This window comes from Rhinoderma darwinii, chromosome 5 (assembly GCF_050947455.1).
Source record: "Rhinoderma darwinii isolate aRhiDar2 chromosome 5, aRhiDar2.hap1, whole genome shotgun sequence".
In the NCBI taxonomy this organism is placed as follows: Eukaryota; Metazoa; Chordata; class Amphibia; order Anura; family Rhinodermatidae; genus Rhinoderma; species Rhinoderma darwinii.
Genome location: NC_134691.1, coordinates 183042059 through 183063482, shown reverse-complemented (window position 1 = coordinate 183063482; position 21424 = coordinate 183042059).

Here is a 21424-nt window from a genome sequence, read left to right as displayed (position 1 = left end):
TCTGTATCTCCGTGTCATAGCTATTTACTTTTGTTTGTGCTGATGTGATTGACTACTTACGATATAAATATAGGATGTGTTCAGAAATTATAATGTAGAGCATTTGTCTGGAGGAGAAAGGTTAAAACTAAGGACCACCTCCTGTCTTGCACCTGAGTTTCTCTAGCATTATAACACCATAAATATCTCGGAGGAGCAGTGAGACAATGACCTACATATATCAGAAATGACATTTATTACTACCTTTACAAAAGGGGCAACTCTGAGGCTTATAAAGCATAGGTTGCTTACACATAACCAAATGAATATGTGTGTTACACATTTTACCTTCCCTGGGCTGCTTGAATGGCAAAAATCGGACGCTGGCCTAAATTTTGATTTAAATAAGAAGAATTATCAGCACAAAAATAAAAAAAATACAGAATAAATTAAATTATCAAATTATCATAGTCTGCTCTATATAAAATGAAGTAGTCATTATTCATTCCAGTAAAATCCTTATTCCAGTGTTGTAAGGGCAATATATTATGTTAATTAATGGTAAATTAAGCAATCAATCATCAAAAACCTATTCAAATTTCAGCTAACAGCTCTCCAGCCCAACAATAGCCGAATTATCCGGCACAGCATTATTCCCCGGTTGTCCCTCCTTTATTATTATAGCTGGACTCAGGATGGCTCCCTCGGATACATCATTATTATAACCATCTTGCCATATTCTGATTCACTTATGTATGATAGTGTAATGTTTCCAGGGCATACTATATAATTTGCACTTATCAGATACACATTAAAGGCTTATTATGTGAAAGTGGTATTTCTTTTGCTAGAAGAATGAGTTTGCAGTATGATTGTACATGGTGATATATATTCTGTTTTCTGTTGTGATAATTGAAATAAAGAAAAATATCAGAGTATTATGTACTTTGTCGGCAATCCCCATGATCAGAACACAATGCTATAAGAAGTTATAGAAGCTATTAAGGCCATCTGCAGGGGGTTCACTCTGCTGCATAGGTGAAAATTGCCTTTCACCTCAACGCTTCGAAGATTACGTTATAAATTATTTTCTGACAGCAATACAAAAAGTGTCTTATCAGTCCCCTTCTTTGCCTACATATAAACTACCCTTTATTTGAAGTAAATAGAAAGAAAATACTGTCTTCGGAAGGGGGGTCTGATGTCCATTTTAAATTATGGGGGATTGGGCGATGGTGTCACTTTCTAAGTATGCACCAATAGAACTTCTACAGACTAGCAGGTGACAATGCTCTTCACATAGGCGTAAGAGGCTCCACTGTTGTCACCGATGTCCTGCTGTACCTGTTCATAGGAAAGAGCTTTAATATTATCAGTGTTATCAGGACCAACCTCATGCCCAAATTATTCTTTTGATAGCTCAACAATAGCCATATCCTATAATCTTACAAATGTCAATAAAACGAATACTAAAATCCCAATAGTACTCACAGCGTGCATGTTTGGGTTCATACTATCATTAAATCCCTGTCTATACCAGAATATTGTATTTTATATACATTGTCACATCTATTTAAGTTGAATTGCCATTCATTGTGTAGCCTGACATTTATTAAACATTCTTAGCAAATGGGCTTTGTAACTTCTATTCTCCATAATCAGTATGCAAATTCTGGCCTCTATCTACAAGCATCAACTGATATATCAAATATTTATGTGTTACTCTATAACATAAAAAGAAGTATAGACAAAATGGTCACAGGTAAACGTCCTTTGGCCATTGCCTATATGTGGGCTCCATTACAGTCTTCTAATGTGGATGACTGCTTAAAATGGTGGAACTAATTCAGTAGTGATTTAGCGGCAATTTACTAATATTACAGTGCCCATATGCATTAGATAGAAGATGTCCACTATGGCCAATATTGACGTTTTGAAATGACGACTAGTAGGAAATATTATATAAGTGATCTTTAATTATGACTGACACTTTACAGAAGTCTTGGAGTTGGATATATTGGATTTCTTTTTTTTGTTCTCCTCCTTCATAATCCTGTGTATGGCCTTGGTAACTAATAGTAAATAATTGTTATTCACATGCCCCTGTTCAACATCATCTACTGCATATATAAATACAGTATACACTCCTCAACATTGAAATTGCAACACCAAGAAGGAAAAGTTTTGGAATTGTGGAAATCACAGGATCGATAGACTAGATAATGATATGCAAATTATAAAAAAAATGGAAACAAAATATTCCAAACATCTTAATTTATTCAGTATCAAGTATGAGCGCCTTGTGCAGGAATACACACACTTACACGCCTTGGCATGCTATCAATGAGGTTATTAATGGTTGTCTGAGGAATGTAATGCCACGCTGAATGCACTTGGGCACGCAAATCATCAAGATTGGCTGCTGGCAGCTTCCTTTGCAATTGCCGACCAATGACGTCCCAGATCTGCTTGATGAGAGACAAGTCCAGAGATGCTGCAGTCCCTTGTAGGCTGCTCACAGTAGCACGAGCAACATACGACCTGGCGTAATACTGTTGAAAAATGGCTTTTGCGACACTTTGGAGAAATGGCCATACCACTGGTTCCACTACTAAATCAATGCAACGCCGAGCTGTTAAGTGTACCTGAAATGAAGACCAGAGGGGTTCGGCTATTGTATATTATGCCACCCACACCATAATCCCGAGAGTAGCTGCGGTGTGACGTTCCCTTGTGACCAAGGGGAAACAAAGAAAAAGTTCATGCTGTCTCTTGGTAACGGCGCCAGGCTAGTAAGTACAAATGCAAAGTGTAAAATGAAATTCTTTCTTTATTCGTGCAGACTACGCGTTTCTAGACTGAACCGGTCCCTTCGTCAGGTCAGGTATAATGTTTGAACACGGAAGGTGTGCCAGTTTATATAATAAGAAACCCCGGCAAAAACAGTTACATTTCTTAAAAAAAAAAACATAAAGAAGGGGATGAGGGAAAAGAGGGAGAGAGCATGTTCTGACATTACGAACAAGCACAAACAAACATTTCATTCATAAGTTTTCATTAGTATGATTAACAGTAATAATTATTTTCACATTTTTTTGTTTAATAAAGGTATTGTGCAGTAGAAATTTGGTTCGGTCCAGAAACGTGTAGTCTGCACGAATAAAGAAAGAATTTCATTTTAGACATTGCATTTCACCGTTACCAAGAGACTGCATGAACTTTTTCTTCGTTTCTCTTTGCTTATAATTTTATCCCCTCGTCAAGGATTTATCCTACCAGGGACCGCAGTAGGTGGCTAATTTCCAAACTCACTAATTTCCAAACTGTACAAACCATACATAAGACGACATCGCCTCAGAGGAGCGCCACAGTCTCCCCCCCTTATTTTTCTTCACTTTTCACATCTAGTAAGTTCCCTTGTGAAGGCTACTTCATCGCCTTGCCCATGTGGTCTCCAGACCAATCTCCAGCTATCATTGCATCTGAAACAAGAGCAAACTCATCTCTGAAGAGGATAGACCTCCATTCCAGTCTCCAGTGCCGTTTTGCTGTGCACCATAATAGCCTTTGAGAGCGGTGGTGTGTGGTCAATGGAACACCTGTAGCTGGCGGTCTGTCTTGTGCAAACGCCTTCTGATGGTTTGTGTCGACACTGGTTGCCGCCCTAAGCTTGGGATGTAACATCCAATTTCACTTGCAGTACCGAATGGATCACTATGCACCATCCTTCCAATCAGACGATCCATCCGTGCAGAGGTTCGCCTCCGCACACCTCTTGCTGTCATTCACCTTTCATTGTTGTTCTCCCAATGTCCGGGACACGCAACGTTGAACACTGCTGACATCTCAGCCTAGGCGTGTAGCGATCTGCCTGAGTCATAAACCTAGGTCTCTCAGTTCAAGGATTCTGCCCTCTCAGTTTGTGACAAGTGGCGATAACTGGCACGTCGGTGAACAGAAGGCATCACACAATCATCCCACACCACTTAATCTGATTTTTGAGGGTTTTATGTGGTTAAATAACTTTGCTTTTAATCTGGCCTTTATGCCCTTCCCACATGCCACAGATTGGAGCTTGAAAATGTGATAATTTGCAGATTTTAGCGACACCTGCGACTTCCTTGATTTGCATAACCTTGCGGCTTGTCCTTCTTGGTGTTGCAATTTCAATGTTGAGGAGTGAATGTACAGAATATGCAATTTTTTTTATTTTTTTCAACAACTATAAAAGCACAGACTAATCTCTACATGTACAAAGCCCAGGTGCTTGAGGGGACCTAAGGCACCTCTGCCATATAAGAGAACGGCAGTATTATATTGTATAAAAGTGATGTGATAGACAGAGCTACCTAGTCAGAGCCCTGACAGCGCCCCAAATGTCATCCACCAAGCCTTCATAGCAGTGACAGCCACAGTTCCCCCATAAGTGCCAGCTGCAGTTGCCCCACAGTGTCTCTTAACCAGTTAATTAGTCTAGCTGAGTTACTAATTGTATGTTTTGTAAAGAAACTACAATCGTTCTTTTTCTGTCTGACTTTGTTTCGGAGACAGAGAGTGATGGCTCCTTAGACATCACTTAATTAAGTTCATTTCACAGCTGTGGCTACCCCTCCCCTCTCATTAGATGGATGATACTGTTGAAATGATTATCACTGCTCTTTCTATTCGTTTATAGCATTAATATGATTACGTTAATTAGATGACAAGTGAAGGACTTTTATAAAATGCGTGGAACTATAGTTTAGCTAAAATGAAGGTCAGTGTAAACGTCTTTTGATTTTAAGTCAAGAACTCAAGAAATTAAATTTGTACGGAACGATATTCAGAATCAATGGACTGGATTCTGCCTAGTTAATAGCAGAAATAACAGACTTGTGAAAGGTGTAAGAAAAGACAGGTAAAAAGATATAAAGAATATTATGTTCAATTGAGTTGTTATTATAGTGTATATTAATATATTTCATATGCAAAATATGTGTGGTGCTTTATAACTTATATACTGTATATGATATATAGAATTTAAAAAGCACCACACATATTCAAATATGTGAGAAGACAAGATTTCACAGCAGCTACGAAGTGTATTAGGGTATGTGCACACGCAAAATAAAAAACGTCTCAAAATACGGAGCTGTTTTCAAGGAAAAACAGCTCCTGATTTTCAGACGTTTTTTAATCAAAGAAGCGTTTTTCGCTGCGTTTTTTTTAGCTGTTTTTCTATGGAGTCTATGAAAGACGACTCCAAAAACGGCTGAAGAAGTGACATACACTTATTTTTCGTGGCCGTTTTATTACGCAGTCGTTCTGCAAAACGGCCGCGTAAAAAACGCTCCGTCGGAACGCTGTTTTCTCATTGAAATCAATGGGCAGATGTTTGGAGGAGTTCTGCTTCCGATTTTTCGGCCATTTTTCGCATAGATTACGGCCCGAAAAACGTCCGAAAACACTCCGTGTGAACATAAAATTGTGAACCATAGTGGTCGCATATAGTGCCAACCACAGTGTGCCGAAATAAAGTAACAGTCATAGTGTGCCACTCATACAGTCCAAACCACAGCGCTCTCTATACAGTACCAGCCACAATGTGCCCCCAAAATAATCCACATTGCCCCACCAGTACCATCTACAATGTTTATCCTGCGTCAGCCATAATGACCTCCTAATTCCAGACACAATTGCTCCAAGACCCAGCCAAAGCCCCTTAAAGTAGACATCACGTACATGTATGTGACAGATGCCAAAGGGATGTATGGCGCTCGCTCACGGATTGAGCGCGCTCCATACCGAGTGGATGTCAGCTGTATGTTACAGCTGACATTCCAGTGCAACGAGCAAAATCGAAGATCACTTAAATTCTGCCCATTTAACTACTTTAAATGCCGCAGTCAATAGCGACCGCAGAATTTAAGCTGCTAAAATAAGGGGGCGGCTCCCTCTGATGTGCCATCAGACCCCCCGGTGACGCGATCGTGGGGACAGACAATGGTTGTTATATCAGCCTTGGGGCCAAATGAAGGCCCCCAGGTCTGCCATCTTTGTACTGCTGCCTCAGGCAGGGCATCATGGGAGAATGTCAGTATAGCGATATACTGCAATACTGTAGTATTGCAGTATATCATGGAAGCGATTAGTAAAATAGAGTTCAATAACATTTTATGTAAAGTACAAAAAAATTATATTAAAATTTTAAAAACAAAAAACTTTTCGCATATTTTTCCTAAATTAATGTTAAGAACAAAAAGTTTACATGCTGTAGCTGGTATCGCCATGTCCGTAAAAGTCCGAACTATTACAATATAATGTTATTTAACCATAACAGCTCGTTGAACACCGTAAAAAAACATTATTAAAAGCACCCAAATTGTTGTTTTTTGGTCACCTTATCACCCCAAAAAAATGGAATAAAAAGTGATCAAGTCGCATGTACCCCAAAATGGTATTACTAAAAACGACAGCTTCTCCCGCAAAAAAATAAGCCATATCAGCGCTAAATCGACTGAAAATTAAAAAAGTTATGGCTCTCAGACTCAAAACTATTTTGTTTTTTAACAAAATGTTTTTCCTTTATAAAAGTGGTAAAACATGAAAGAAACTATATGAATTTGGTACGTATTAACACGTAAAATAAAGTTAACATGAAATTTTTACTGCACGATGTACGTCATAAATACGAAAACCAAAAAACAGTGGTGGAATCGGTTTTTTTTCCGCATTCCACTCCACAAAGACTTTTTTCCCGCTTCTTAGTACATTATATGGCATATTAAATAATGCTGTGAAAAACTACAACTCGTCCCGCAAAAAACAAGCCCTCATATAGCTATGTCCACGGAAAAAGTTATGGCTTTTGGAAGGCGGGGAGGAAAAAACAAAAATGAAAATCCAAAAACGTCTGCGTATCCAAGGTGTTTTAAGGGAGAATTTTTCTATTCACATGTATGCAAATGAAATGTGTCTATTTGGTGCATGCTGACAATGTATATGTATTAATGTAATTATTACATTATGTAATGTATATTCATTTTATTTTATTATTATTGATTTTTAGATCAAAACTAAAAATTGAGAGAAGGTGCATCCTATCATTTGAAACAAGTGAGTACACCCTGGATTGTGACTAAAGAAAGAGAACTTGGGGTGATGAATGTGGGAATGAGATCAAAGACATATTAATTGTATATGACTATCACGTGTTGACACTTTTTTGTCCATCTACACGAGCACTGTGCATCTGATTTATTTATCTATTTTTCTCTGTACCATGAACTTATATTTCTTTATTTATAAATTATATTTTTCACATTTACACTACCGTTCAAAAGTTTGGGGTCACCCAGACAATTTTGTGTTTTCCATGAAAACTCACACTTATATTTATCAAATGAGTTGCAAAATGACTAGAAAATATAGTCAAGACATTGACATGGTTAGAAATAATGATTTTTATTTGAAATAATAATTTTCTCCTTCAAACTTTGCTTTCGTCAAAGAATGCTCCATTTGCAGCAATTACAGCATTGCAGACCTTTGGCATTCTAGCTGTTAATTTGCTGAGGTAATCGGGAGAAATTTCACCCCATGCTTCCAGAAGGCCCTCCCACAAGTTGGATTGGCTTGATGGGCACTTCTTGCGTGCCATACTGTCAAGCTGCTCCCACAACAGCTCTATGGGGTTGAGATCTGGTGACTGCGCTGGCCACTCCATTACAGATAGAATACCAGCTGCCTGCTTCTTCCCTAAATAGTTCTTGCATAATTTGGAGGTGTGCTTTGGGTCATTGTCCTGTTGTAGGATGAAATTGGCTCCAATCAAGCGCTGTCCAGGGTATGGCATGGCGTTGCAAAATGGAGTGATAGCCTTCCTTATTCAAAATCCCTTTTACCTTGTACAAATCTCCCACTTTACCAGCACCAAAGCAACCCCAGACCATCACATTACCTCCACGATGCTTGACAGATGGCGTCAGGCACTCTTCCAGCATCTTTTCAGTTGTTCTGCATCTCACAAATGTTCTTCTGTGTGATCCAAACACCTCAAACTTCGATTCGTCTGTCCATAACACTTTTTTCCAATCTTCCTCTGTCAAATGTCTGTGTGCTTTTGCCCATATTAATCTTTTCCTTTTATTAGCCAGTCTCAGATATGGCTTTTTCTTTGCCACTCTGCCCTGAAGGCCAGCATCCCGGAGTCGCCTCTTCACTGTAGACGTTGACACTGGCGTTTTGCGGGTACTATTTAATGAAGCTGCCAGTTGAGGACCTGTGAGGCGTCTATTTCTCAAACTAGAGACTCTAATGTACTTGTCGTGTTGCTCAGTTGTGCAGCGGGGCCTCCCACTTCTCTTTCTACTCTGGTTAGAGCCTGTTTGTGCTGTCCTCTGAAGGGAGTAGTACACACCGTTGTAGGAAATCTTCAGTTTCTTGCAATTTCTTGCAATTTCTCGCATTAAATAGCCTTCATTTCTAAGAACAAGAATAGACTGTCGAGTTTCACATGGAATCTCTCTTTTTCTAGCCATTTTGAGAGTTTAATCGAACCCACAAATGTAATGCTCCAGATTCTCAACTAGCTCAAAGGAAGGTCAGTTTTATAGCTCCTCTAAACAGCAAAACTGTTTACAGCGGTGCTAACATAATTGCACAAGGGTTTTCAAGTGTTTTCTAATCATCCATTAGCCTTCTAACACAGTTAGCAAACACAATGTACCATTAGAACACTGGAGTGATGGTTGCTGGAAATGGGCCTCTATACACCTATGTAGATATTGCATTAAAAACCAGACGTTTGCAGCTAGAATAGTCATTTACCACATTAGCAATGTATAGAGTGTATTTCTGATTAATTTAATCTTCATTGAAAAAAACTGTGCTTTTCTTTCAAAAATAAGGAAATTTCTAAGTGACCCTAAACTTTTGAACGGTAGTGTATATGTTTTATGAATTACATTGTATAAAATAAAAATTTTATTGGAGCACTCTCCTCATAATTATGGCTAGCAGTATTAATTAATATTATGGTTTTAGTGTTTATTTATCCATGTTCATTAAGTTACTTATTATGAATTGAAGCAATATATTTGATGTTTGATTTGCCTATCACACTGCACTTGTTTATATGCAATTTTATTTTCTAGATGGCTTTTTTCCCCACCATGCTATGTCATAAGCCTTATTATTAAAATATGAAATACCCTATATGCCTTTGATAAAATAAAGGTCTCTCTGTGCACCTTTTGACGTTCATGCCACATCCTACAAGTATCTATTTAGACATCTATTTTAAATTCCATAGGAATCGTAACGCTTTCCTCCACTCTTTACTCACTTATGCACTTCTAGGGCACTTTTACTAGTAAGCAAATTGGCCACTGTGGTGCGCATATTGATTCGCTTGCGTGGACATGCAGCCTGCCCTGGCCTTCTGTGATGATTTGAATGATGCATAGAGCATGCCCACTTTGTTTCTTCCAGACATCGGGTCTTGCCGCCGGTCCACAGCATGACAGGCGTTCAAAAATGCGTCATATAGAAGCACAGATTGCGATTATCTTATATACAAATTAAGGCCCTCTTTCCTATACATGTGTTATACATTAATAACATTCCAATTGTACCCTTTCACTATATATATATATATATATATATATATATACAGTGGCGGATTAAGTTGGGCCGCCCTTCTCCACCGCCGCCCTGTAACTATTGTTAACACTTCCTTTTTGTCCAGACATTAACAAATGGGTGTTACTACTCCCCTTGTCAAAAGGCTGTGTCCCCACATACTGACAGTCTCCAACCATCGCTGACAGTATCGCACCGTGTAGGGACACATTCTCCTGACAAGGGGAATAGTAACACTTATTTGTCTATCAGTCCTGGACTGCGCAAAGACTTTGTGAAATACAAGGATTTCCTATAATAAACATGTCCGTAGAGATGACAGATTGTCTATAAATCTAGTGACTCACAGGTGACGACGTAGTTTTTTTCCTCTTCTCCATCCAGTCCAGACTTCATGACGACTTTTCCCGGCCATGACCCATTTTTGCAGAATTTGCCACTCAGATGTCTTTGGCTCCTCACTTTTCCAACATTTCCACACCTATAAACAAAGATAATATTATCATGGTGCCACACACTGTGCCCCTAAATATAATAGCACCAAACACTGCGCCCCTGAATAAAATAGTACAAACACTGTGCCCCTAAATATTATAGCACCATAGACTGCGCCCCTGAATATAATTGTGTCAAACACTGTAGATGGCACCACACACAGCCCCTGTAAATAGCGCTACACAGTCCTCCCCCTCTATAAATAGCGTCACATAGCCCTCCCCCTCTTGTACATAGTGCTACACAGCAATCCCCCTTAGATATAGTGATACACAGCGCTCCCTTCTATATAGTGCTATACAACAATCCCCCCTTGTATATTGTGCTACACAGCGTCTCCCCCCTTGGACCTGCAGCTCTTGTAATTGCTCAGTATAATGTCCCCCGTAGCTGCCCCCACAGTATATTGCCACCCATAGCTGCCCCATAGTATAATACCCTTCGTAGCTGCCTCTACACAGTATAATGCCACCCATAGCTGCCCCCACAGTATAATGCCCTTCATAGCTGCCTCTACACAGTATAATGCCCCCATAGCTGCAACACAGTATAATGCCCCCATAGCTGCTACACAGTATAATGCCCCCATAGCTGCTACACAGTATAATGCCTCCATAGCTGCAACACAGTATAATGCCCCCATAGCTGCTACACAGTATAATGCCCCCATAGCTGCTACACAGTATAATGCCCCCATAGCTGCGACACAGTATAATGCCCCATAGCTGCAACACAGTATAATGGCCCCATAGCTGCTACACAGTATAATACCCCATAGCTGCGACACAGTATAATGCCCCCATAGCTGTGACACAGTATAATGCCCCCATAGCTGTGACACAGTATAATGCCCCCATAGCTGCAACACAGTATAATGCCTCCATAGCTGCTACACAGTATAATGCCTCCATAGCTGCTACACAGTATAATGCCCCCATAGCTGCGACACAGTATAATGCCCCCATAGCTGTGACACAGTATAATGCCCCCATAGCTGTGACACAGTATAATGCCCCCATAGCTGCAAAACAGTATAATGCCTCCATAGCTGCTACACAGTATAATGCCTCCATAGCTGTTACACAGTATAATGCCCCCATAGCTGCGACACAGTATAATGTCCCCATAGATGTGACACAGTATAATGCCCCCATAGCTGCTACACAGTATAATGCCTCCATAGCTGTGACACAGTATAATGCCCCCATAGCTGCGACACAGTATAATGCCCCCATAGCTGCAACACAGTATAATGCCCCCATAGCTGCAACACAGTATAATGCCCCATAGATGTGACACAGTATAATGCCCCATAGCTGCGACACAGTATAATGCCTCCATAGCTGCAACACAGTATAATGCCTCCATAGCTGCAACACAGTATAATGCTTCCATAGCTGCAACACAGTATAATGCCCCATAGATGTGACACAGTATAATGCCCCCATAGCTGTGACTGTAATGACAGGGGGGTAGGGAAACAGACAGTGAGCCCTAATCTACCCACCACTCAGTCCCTGCCTACTTGCAACGACCCGCCCTAGACGACGGGGTACAACTGGGCGACGGTCCCTACGCTCAGTAGGTGCACGACAGACAAACGGACAAGGGGACACAAGCAAAGGGAAATGGGGCAGTTGCCCACGGCAACACTGTGAGCAACAAGAGAGGTGAACGAGCCGAGTCAAACCAGGAATGTACGAGGTACCAAACGCAGAGCAGGAGAGTAGTCAGAAAGCCGGGGTCAGTATGAAGCAAGGTCAAATAGCTAGGAGCTGCAGCAAGGCCAGGAAACCACACAAGAAGAATCACAAGCAAAGGAGGAACAGGAAAGGCAGGTATAAATAGACAGAGGGCGGAACTAGCTCCGTCTGGCCAGGCTGCGATAGGCTCTCCCACTCCTAAGCCTGCCATCCTGAGTGGTGGAAGATGGAATCAGTCTCAGAGACATAGAACCAGGTGCAGACTGATTACCCATGGGCGTATACACAGAAGTGCCTGGCAGATCCTTTACAGTGACACAGTATAATGCCCCCATAGCTGCAACACAGTATAATGCCCCCATAGCTGCAACACAGTATAATGCCCCATAGATGTGACACAGTATAATGCCCCATAGATGTGACACAGTATAATGCCCCATAGATGTGACACAGTATAATGCCCCATATGTACGTACGTAATAAATTTAAAAAAACACGACGGTGGGGGATGCTTCTCCTCCTCTGCACTGTCCCGTGAGTGACTCCGTGCAGACAGGCACGATGACGTCACTACATCGCGCCTGCCTGCACCGAGCCGCTCACGGCAGAGGGACGCAGATTCAGTTGGAAGTGGGCAGCGGGACAGCGCGGCAGCGCGGCAGTGCTGCATAGTTTTTTAAGATTGTGTGCGGTTCGGCCATATTATAATCCGCCATTGTATATATATATATATATATATATATATATATATATATATATATATATACAACAGTAAAACCCATTATCTATACACCACTTGAGAAGGCAGACGACAAAACGCACATCAGGGCATTAGCGTTCTCTCTACCCGAGGTCATACTTTTTCTTCTTCATTTGCTTCTTGCACTTTACTGCCATTTGTCTTTTTATCTATATGGTTATTATGTATATATGAATTGGTATTTATTTGCACTTGCACTTTGGAATAATACTGCTTGACTTTTATTAGATAAATACTTGTGTGTGGGATATCTTTATATGTATAACTCAAATGACAACATAGATTGTCTCCAATTTTAGGGTAACTGTATTTCTCGGGAATGAGATGGACTATATTTTTCCAGATTTTTGCATTTTAGACTAAAATATATTTCTCAGGCTTCATGCACACGACCGTGCTCGTAATTACGACTCGTAATTACGAGCACGGGCGGGCACGGCCGGCCGCGGGCAGCCGGCCGCTTTTGCGAGCCGTGCTGTCATTATAAAGTATAGCAGCACGGCCCGTAAAATAGAAAAATAGAACATGTTCTATTTTTTTAAAGGCACGGGCACCTTCTCGTGAGAAAACGAGAAGGTACCCGTGGCTAACAAAAGTCTATGAGCCCGTTATTGCGGGTCGTAATTACGACCCGCAATAACGGGTGTTTTTATGGTCGTGTGCATGAGGCCTTAGACTATGTTTTATGAATAAAATGATGAATGATCATTATGAGATAGTTACATAGTTACATAGTAAGTACAGCTGAAAAAAAAGACACACGTCTATCAAGTTCAACCAAGGGGTGGGAAAAGGGAAGGGATGAAACAAAAAGAAGTTGGCTTGCTCAATGTGTTTTTGCAGGATTTAGGGTTAGTCGCAGTATAGCTGGGCATTTCTTTTATGTGTGCATATACATAGCTTTACCATAATGAAAATATCCTGTCAACATTTCTGTGCTCTAGCAAGACTACATTTTGTGTGAAATAGAGTGGGAATTGGAGGAAGTGCAGAAAAGGGCAACTAAATTAATAAGAGGATGGAAGACAGATAGCAGTTAGGAGAAAAGGCAGTCCAAATAAGATTTATATACCCTGGAAAAAAGAAGACTGAACAGGGACACGCGTGTATAAATATATTTATGGCCCCTACCAAGAATACTTTGACTATTTGTTCTTATACAAGCACCAGTCTCCAGGAATAATTGTGTATACAAACTTTTTCACCTTGCTGCAAAAGCTTCATAAATTTATAAATAGTGAATATCAGACTGTACTGTAAGATCATTCACTAAATATCGTCAGTTTGTGGGATCAAAGAACTACTTGCCAGGTAACTTCATCATAATTAGACATTATTTGTTTCCTAAAATCTCTATTTGTCTCATGAAAATAAAATAATTTGCTGATTAGACTGTATCACCATATTTTGTTGGATAAGTTATTTTTCTGGAGACTCTTATTAAATGTTTTGACTTGTCAAGATTGATGACAGGAAATCAGGAGGATATTTCCAAATGATTCAAAGAAAATCATAATTTCTAATTAGGGGGGGCTTCGGCGCAGCTTGCTTCCCATCACTTCCAGCACTAACTATTGTTACATGTAAGTTCTTCTAGTTGCTTATACTCAGAATGACTGATTATTCTTTAGTTGTTTAATCAGTAATAGAGGTAAAAATTAAAAAATACTTTGTATTTTATTTTTCACAAAAAAATAAAGTTTTCTTTTTTATCTGAATTCTCCTTAATCATGAAGGAAGAATGAAACTAGAGGGTTTGAAGTATATTTAAATCTGCCTTCAAAACATTATCTTTCATAAGATCATAAAACCTTATGCAAATAAAACAAGATCAACCTAAAGAGTTATTCTAACCAAAGATAATTACGGCATATCTCATTAAAGGGGTCCCCTGACTTCAATTTGGAACAGCTGATGTTGGATGCTAAGAGAAGGAGGATGTCAAAGAGAGCTGGCTGCACACATGTGTAGCTCTCTCTATATTATAGTCCCCAGCCTCTCTTACTCTATGCAACCATCCCAGTCTTCCTGGTAGGTGGGGGTCCTATAGGTTTTGACCCCAAAGCTATTAGACATTTTTGGCTTATCCTACAGATATGCTATAAATGTCTTTGACTGGGAGGCTTTACATTAGGATGGATTGAGATTTGAGAATATTAAAAGTGTAAACAAATATCTGTTATAGTTTTGTATTGTGCAAAAAACCAGGGGGGTTTACAAGGTCGAATTTCTGTCCATAATTAGCGCAGATAAATGATATAACAAGTGAATCAGCGCTCATTAACAGACCCTTTAACACGGGCCGATGCTATACTGTATGGGGACGAATGATGATTAATGCGATGATTAATGCTGTCCCTATCAGTGGGCATCCTTGTCGGCAGCACATCCCCTGTTTACATGCAGAGAACAATGATCCTATAGACTGCATGAATGATCTGATTTGTCAGCTGATCGCTGCCCTGTTTACACGGGCCATCAATTGGCCGAACGAGCGTTCTTAAGAACGCTCGTTTCCGATTATTGTCTTGTGTAAATGAGCCTTAACATCCTAATGCAGACAGTGAAGTATAATAATGAAACGTAATAGTCTCTTTAAATTAACTGGTTCCCGACTGCCTGCTGTATTTATACGGCCGGCGGTCAAGGTCCTTAAAACCCGCCCCATAGTAGATCTACAGCACAGGTGTTAGCTGGCTCCCTGAGCGATCGGGCATCTAAATGTCAGGAACCCTGAAGAAAAGATAGAAGCTGCTTTCACTGCTTCTTTCTTTTCTAATCGATTGTACTCAATGAACACTGTGTATAGAATAGAGGCAGCAACTGGTCACATGATCGACTGAATGCCGTTAGTGACAGACTGCTGCTGGGTTTAACTAGTTCTAGCACAGCCCTATTAGTGACAATAGTCACTATAACATGGATGATTTTCCCTGTAACTGGGGCTTCTGTGCAGTGGAAAAAGAAGGTGTAAAAGAAAAAAAAAAAAGTTACCCAAAAGATCTTTTCAGACCTTAATAATAAAAAATAAAAGTAAAATAAAGTGCAAATAAACAAAATAATAAATATATATAAAATACCAACCCCAAAAAAAACGTTTGCCGCGCCAATCATTTTCGTAATGGTAGCCATGACCCAATTACCCTAAAATAGACGTGTAATAAATCAAAATTTATGGTAGACAATGACAATCACAAATAAAATGTCTATTTAAGGGTAAAACTATATTATTACCAGAAAAAAATAGCTGAAAATTATTTTCCAACTATAAGCCTAAAAATTCTAAAATAGCAAAAAGGATGTGTATAAAAATGATAAAAATTAAACCTGCATTGTCTACAAAAAAGGAACAAAGGATTATCAATTAAATATACTACATACTGAAATAAAAGATAATTATGCTAACTATTTAGCGCATTACAGATCCCCATAATTTCTATCAGTGAACAGGGGTAACTATAATGTGCTGGAGATTGGTGGCAGAAATGGCATAGCTATAGGGATAGCTAAATTTGCACTCACAACTGGGTGTTATTCATAGTATTAACATATAATCATTGAGGTTCATTGAATTGGTGGTAACTGAATAGACATACACCCCTCTGTTTTTGCATTATCTCTGCGACATATTGTTAGTTTGTAGGATCGGTTCTTCTACAGGTTGTGGTAACGATAGACAATGCATATTTTTGTTATCTGTTTGTCCTGTTAGTCATTACCTTTTTAATGGTCATGATTAAAAGTTAATTTTGAAGTAGCTGCTTTTGCTGATTTGGTTACCCTGGAAGGGACAGAAGAATCACATAATTATCACAGTAATTAATAAATAAAACAATTAATTAACATCAACAAGCCCCAGACTGCCCCTCATAAAAACATCCCCCCAATCAGCACAATACCAGTGTTTTTTTTTTCTTCTGTCCCTTTAAGGCAGAGGGATTATTTTGCTTTTGTTATCTTACTTTCTGGGTTTAGCTGAATCAGGATTGTCCCGGATCTCTGCCCTGGAAGCATTCAGTGTTTGGGGCAAGGTTGTCAACGCTGCCGCACAGAACTAGCATGAGTGTATTGCAATAAGTTTCATGTGCTGTTCCTTCATGGACAGATTCTGGCACAAAGGGATGGGTGCCTGCGCTTTACTCATTAGACGCACGCAAAGGAGAAGTCTTGAGGCCGAGTGGCCACTCCAAGAGGTAGCTGCAAACCCGGTTCACATTCATGGGTGTTTCAAAAAGCCATGCGGTGCAAACCATGTGGCGCTCAGCCTCGTAGCAGAGCCCAGAGCAGATTAAAGTTTCTTCAGCGGATGAATTATGGGACCATCATGTTTCTCTCCTTCTGTCTTGGCACTCCTCCTCCAGAGTCCTGAGTATTTGAGGCTTGGTTACGTGCTATGATATTCCTGCAAGGTGTTGCTAGAAGTCCTTGCCGGAATTGTACCTTTCCTAACCCCTTAATGATACAGCCTGTTTTGGCCTTATGGACAAGGCCAATTGTTTCAAATCTGACATGTCATTTTATCTGGTAATAACTTTGAAATGCTATTATTTTTTAAAGCGATTCTAAGATTGTTTTCTCGTGACACATTGTACTTCATGTTAGTGGTAAAATTTGGTCGATACATTCAGTGTTTATTTGTATAAAAACACCAAAATTTAGAGAAGATTTGCAAAAATTATCACTTTTCTAAATTTAAATGTATCTGTTTTTAATACAAATAGTAATACCACACAAAAAAGTTATTAGTTAACATTTCCCATATGTCTAATTTATGTTGGGCTCATTTGTTGAACATCCTTCTATTTTTCTAGGACGTTACAAGGCTTATAACTTTAGCAGCAATTTCTCACATTTTCAAGAAAGTTTCCAAAACCTATTTTTTTTAGGGACCAGTTCAGTTCTGAAGTTGCTTTGAGGGCCTTATATGTCTTATACAGGTTAATTTATTTCAGTAATTGAATTCAAAACGTGAAACTCATATATTATATAGATTCATTACACACAGAGTGATCTATTACCAGTATTTTTTCCTTTTAATGTTGATGATTATGGCTCACAGTTAATGAAATCTTAAAATGTAGTCACTCAGAAAATTAATATAATAATAATATAATAATTCTATAAGCCCAATTAAAAAAATTATAATTAATACCAAAATGTTGGCCTACTGAAAAGTATGTACAGTATACATATGCACTCAATACTTGGTCGGGGTGCTTTTACATGAATTACTACGTCAATGCGGCGTGGCATGGAGGCGATCAGCCTGTGGCACTGCTGAGGTGTTATGGAAGCCCAGGTTGCGTTGATAGCGGCCTTCAGCGCAGGGGTGTAGCTAAGAGGGGGCAGGCGGGGCATGTGCCCCTGGCGCAGCTTAGAGGGGGGCGCCAGCGCCACCTCCTCCTGCACTATAATTGTACCTGTGTCTATAGGACACAGGTACAATTAGAAGCAATGAATGACCGGGCACGTTCCGTGCCTGGCCATTCAGCGCCTTTCCACGAGTGAAGCGACTGGTACCTTTTGTACCAGTGAAGCTTCCGTCGATGAAAGGCGCTGAGTGACAGGGAAAGTCATCCTGCCCAGCCAATCAGCGCCTTTCATAGACGCTGCGTTCAACCCCCAGGAGACCTGCGCAGAAGAGAGCAGGTCTACATGGCTGCCGGACGGCGTGGGAACGGGATTAAGGTGAGTTTAAATATTTTTTATTTTTTTTCAAATTGTAAGAAAAGTGTGTGGCTGTATCTACAAGGGGGACTTTGTCTACATGGGGGGGGGCTTTATCTACGGGGGGACTTTATCTACATGGGGGGGCTTTATCTACGGGGGGACTTTATCTACAGGGGGGCTTTATCTACACGCGGGGGGCTTTATCTACGGGGGGTGTCTATCTACATGGGGGGCTATATACTAGGGTGGGCTTTCTATGGAGCACCATATACAGGGGGGGCTATATAGTATATAGTCCCCTCTAGATATAGCCCACCCCTGTATATAGCCCCCGTGCAGATATAGCCCACCCCTGTATATAGTCCCCCTGTAGATATAGCCCACCCCTGTAGATATAGCCCATCACTGTAGATATAGTCCCCCTGTAGATATAGTCCCCCTGTATATAGCCCACCCCTGTATATAGCCCCCCTGTAGATATAGCCCACCCCTGTATATAGCCCACCCCTGTAGATATAGCCCCCTGTAGATATAGACCCCCTGTAGATATAGCCCCCCTGTAGCTATAGCCCCCCTGTAGATATAGCCCCCCTGTAGATATAGTCCCCCTGTAGATATAGTCCCCCTGTAGATAGCCCACCCCTGTATATAGTCCCCCTGTGGATATAGTCCCCCTGTAGATATAGTCCCCCTGTAGATATAGTCCCCTTGTAGATATAGCCCACCCCTGTAGATATAGCCCACCCCTGTAGATATAGTCCCCCTGTAGATATAGTCCCCCTGTAGATATAGTCCCCCTGTATATAGCCCACCCCTGTATATAGCCCCCCTGTAGATATAGCCCACCCCTGTATATAGCCCACCCCTGTAGATATAGCCCCCTGTAGATATAGCCCCCCTGTAGATATAGCCCCCCTGTAGATATAGTCCCCCTGTAGATATAGCCTACCCCTGTATATAGTCCCCCTGTGGATATAGTCCCCCTGTAGATATAGTCCCCCTGTAGATATAGCCCACCCCTGTATATAGTCCCCCTGTAGATATAGCCCACCCCTGTATATAGTCCCCCTGTAGATATAGCCCACCCCTGTATATAGTCCCCCTGTAGATATAGCCCACCCCTGTATAAAGTATCCCACAAATAGCTCCCCCTATAGTGCTCCACAGAAAGCCCACCCCTGTATATAGCCCCCCTGTACATATAGTCCACCCCTGTATATAGTGCTCCACAGATAGCCCACCCCTGTAGTATATACAAGGGTGGGCTATCTCTGGAGCACTATATACAGGGGTGGACTATCTAGTGGAGCACTATATACAGGGGTGGACTATATGTACAGGGGGGCTATATACAGGCGTGGGCTATCTGTGAAACACTATATACAGGGATGGACTATATGTGGAGCACTATATACAGGGGTGGACTATATGTGGAGCACTATATACAGGGGTGGGCTATAACTACAGGGGGGCTTCATATAGGGTTGGGCTATCTGTGGAGCACTATATACAGGGGTAGGCTATATCTACAGGGGGGCTATATACAGGGGAGGGCTATATCTACAGGGGGGCTATATACAGGGGTGGGCTATCTGTAGAGCACTATATACGGGGGTGGGCTATATCTACAGGGGGCTATATACAGGGTTGGGCTATACGTGGAGCACTATATACAGGGCTGGGCTATATCTACAGGGGGCTATATACTGGGGTTGGCTATCTGCAGAGCACTATAGGGGGAGTTATTTGTGGGACACTATATACAGGGGTGGGCTATATGGGGGCACTATCTACAGGGGGCTCTATGGCAGGCACTATCTACAGGGGGCTCTATGGCAGGCACTATCTACAGGGGGCACAGTGTGTGTGTGGGACACGGTGTATGGTGCTATTATAATTAGAGATGCAGTGTATGGCGCTATTATATTTAGGGGCGTAGTGTGTGGTATAATGATAACTTTATATTTATTTATAGGTGCAGAAATGTTGGAAAAGTGAGAAGCTGAAGACATGTGAGCGGCAAACTGCAGAAATGGGCTGTGACCGGGAGAAGTCATCATAGAGGTGTGGATCGGATGGAGAAAAAGAACTAGAATCTGAGACGTCACCGGTGAGTCACTTAATGTAAATGTTTATTCTGCCTCTAATCAGCGCTGTAGTCACTGTGTGATCTGCAGTGAGATGATGGGTGGTGTGATTATGATATGATTTATTTTTTGTGAAACAGCATCTCCCAGCATATCCTTACCATTGTTCGGGCCATACTGGGAGCTGTAGTTTTACGCCGTACACACCTATACGGCAGGGGTTGCACTAAATTGAGCTGTATTTGTGCTGGTGTTGTATTTATGTACTGCGCTTGGTTCTGGTGTTGTGTATAGAACTATGGTGCTTGTAAAATGTACAAATGTTTTTATGCTCGCGTTACATAAAAAGAAATGTGGAAAAGAAATGACAAATCGATTGGTAGAGAAAACAAACACGGCGAGAGGGAAGGAGATGTCGGGAAAGAGGTTGGGGGGCGGCGCCAAACTGAATCTTTGCCCCGGGTGCTGGAGAACCTAGCTACGCCTCTGCTTCAGCACGTCTACATTATTGGGTCTAGTGTCTCATTTTCCTCGTGACAATACACCTTAGATTCTCTATGGGGTTTAGGTCAGGCGAATTTGCTGGCTAATCAAGTGCAGTGATACTGCGGTTATTAAACCAGATATTGGTACTTTTGGTAGTGTGGGCAGGTGCCAAGTCCTGCTGGAAAATGAAATCAGCATCTCCATAAAGCTTGTCAGCAGAGGGAAGCATGAAGTGCTCTAAAATTTCCCAGTAGACGGCTGCATTGACTCTGGACTTGTTATAACACTGTGGACCAACACCAGCAGATGACATGGCTCCCCAAACCATCACTGACTGTGGAAACTTCACACTGGACTGCAAGCAACTTGGATTGAGTGCCTCTCCACTCTGACTCAAGCCTCCGGGACTTTGATTTCCCAATGAAATGCAAAATTTACTTTCATCTGAAAACAGGACTTTGGACACTGAGCAGTAGACCAGTCCTTTTTCTCCTTAGCCCAGGTAAGACGCTTCTGGGCACATGGCGGGGCTTAAATTGGAAAGAGCGCCATTTGGACATTAGAGCACAGATTTTGGGGGGAGATGAGGAGAAGCTGTAGGATGCTGATTGGACAGCGTCATA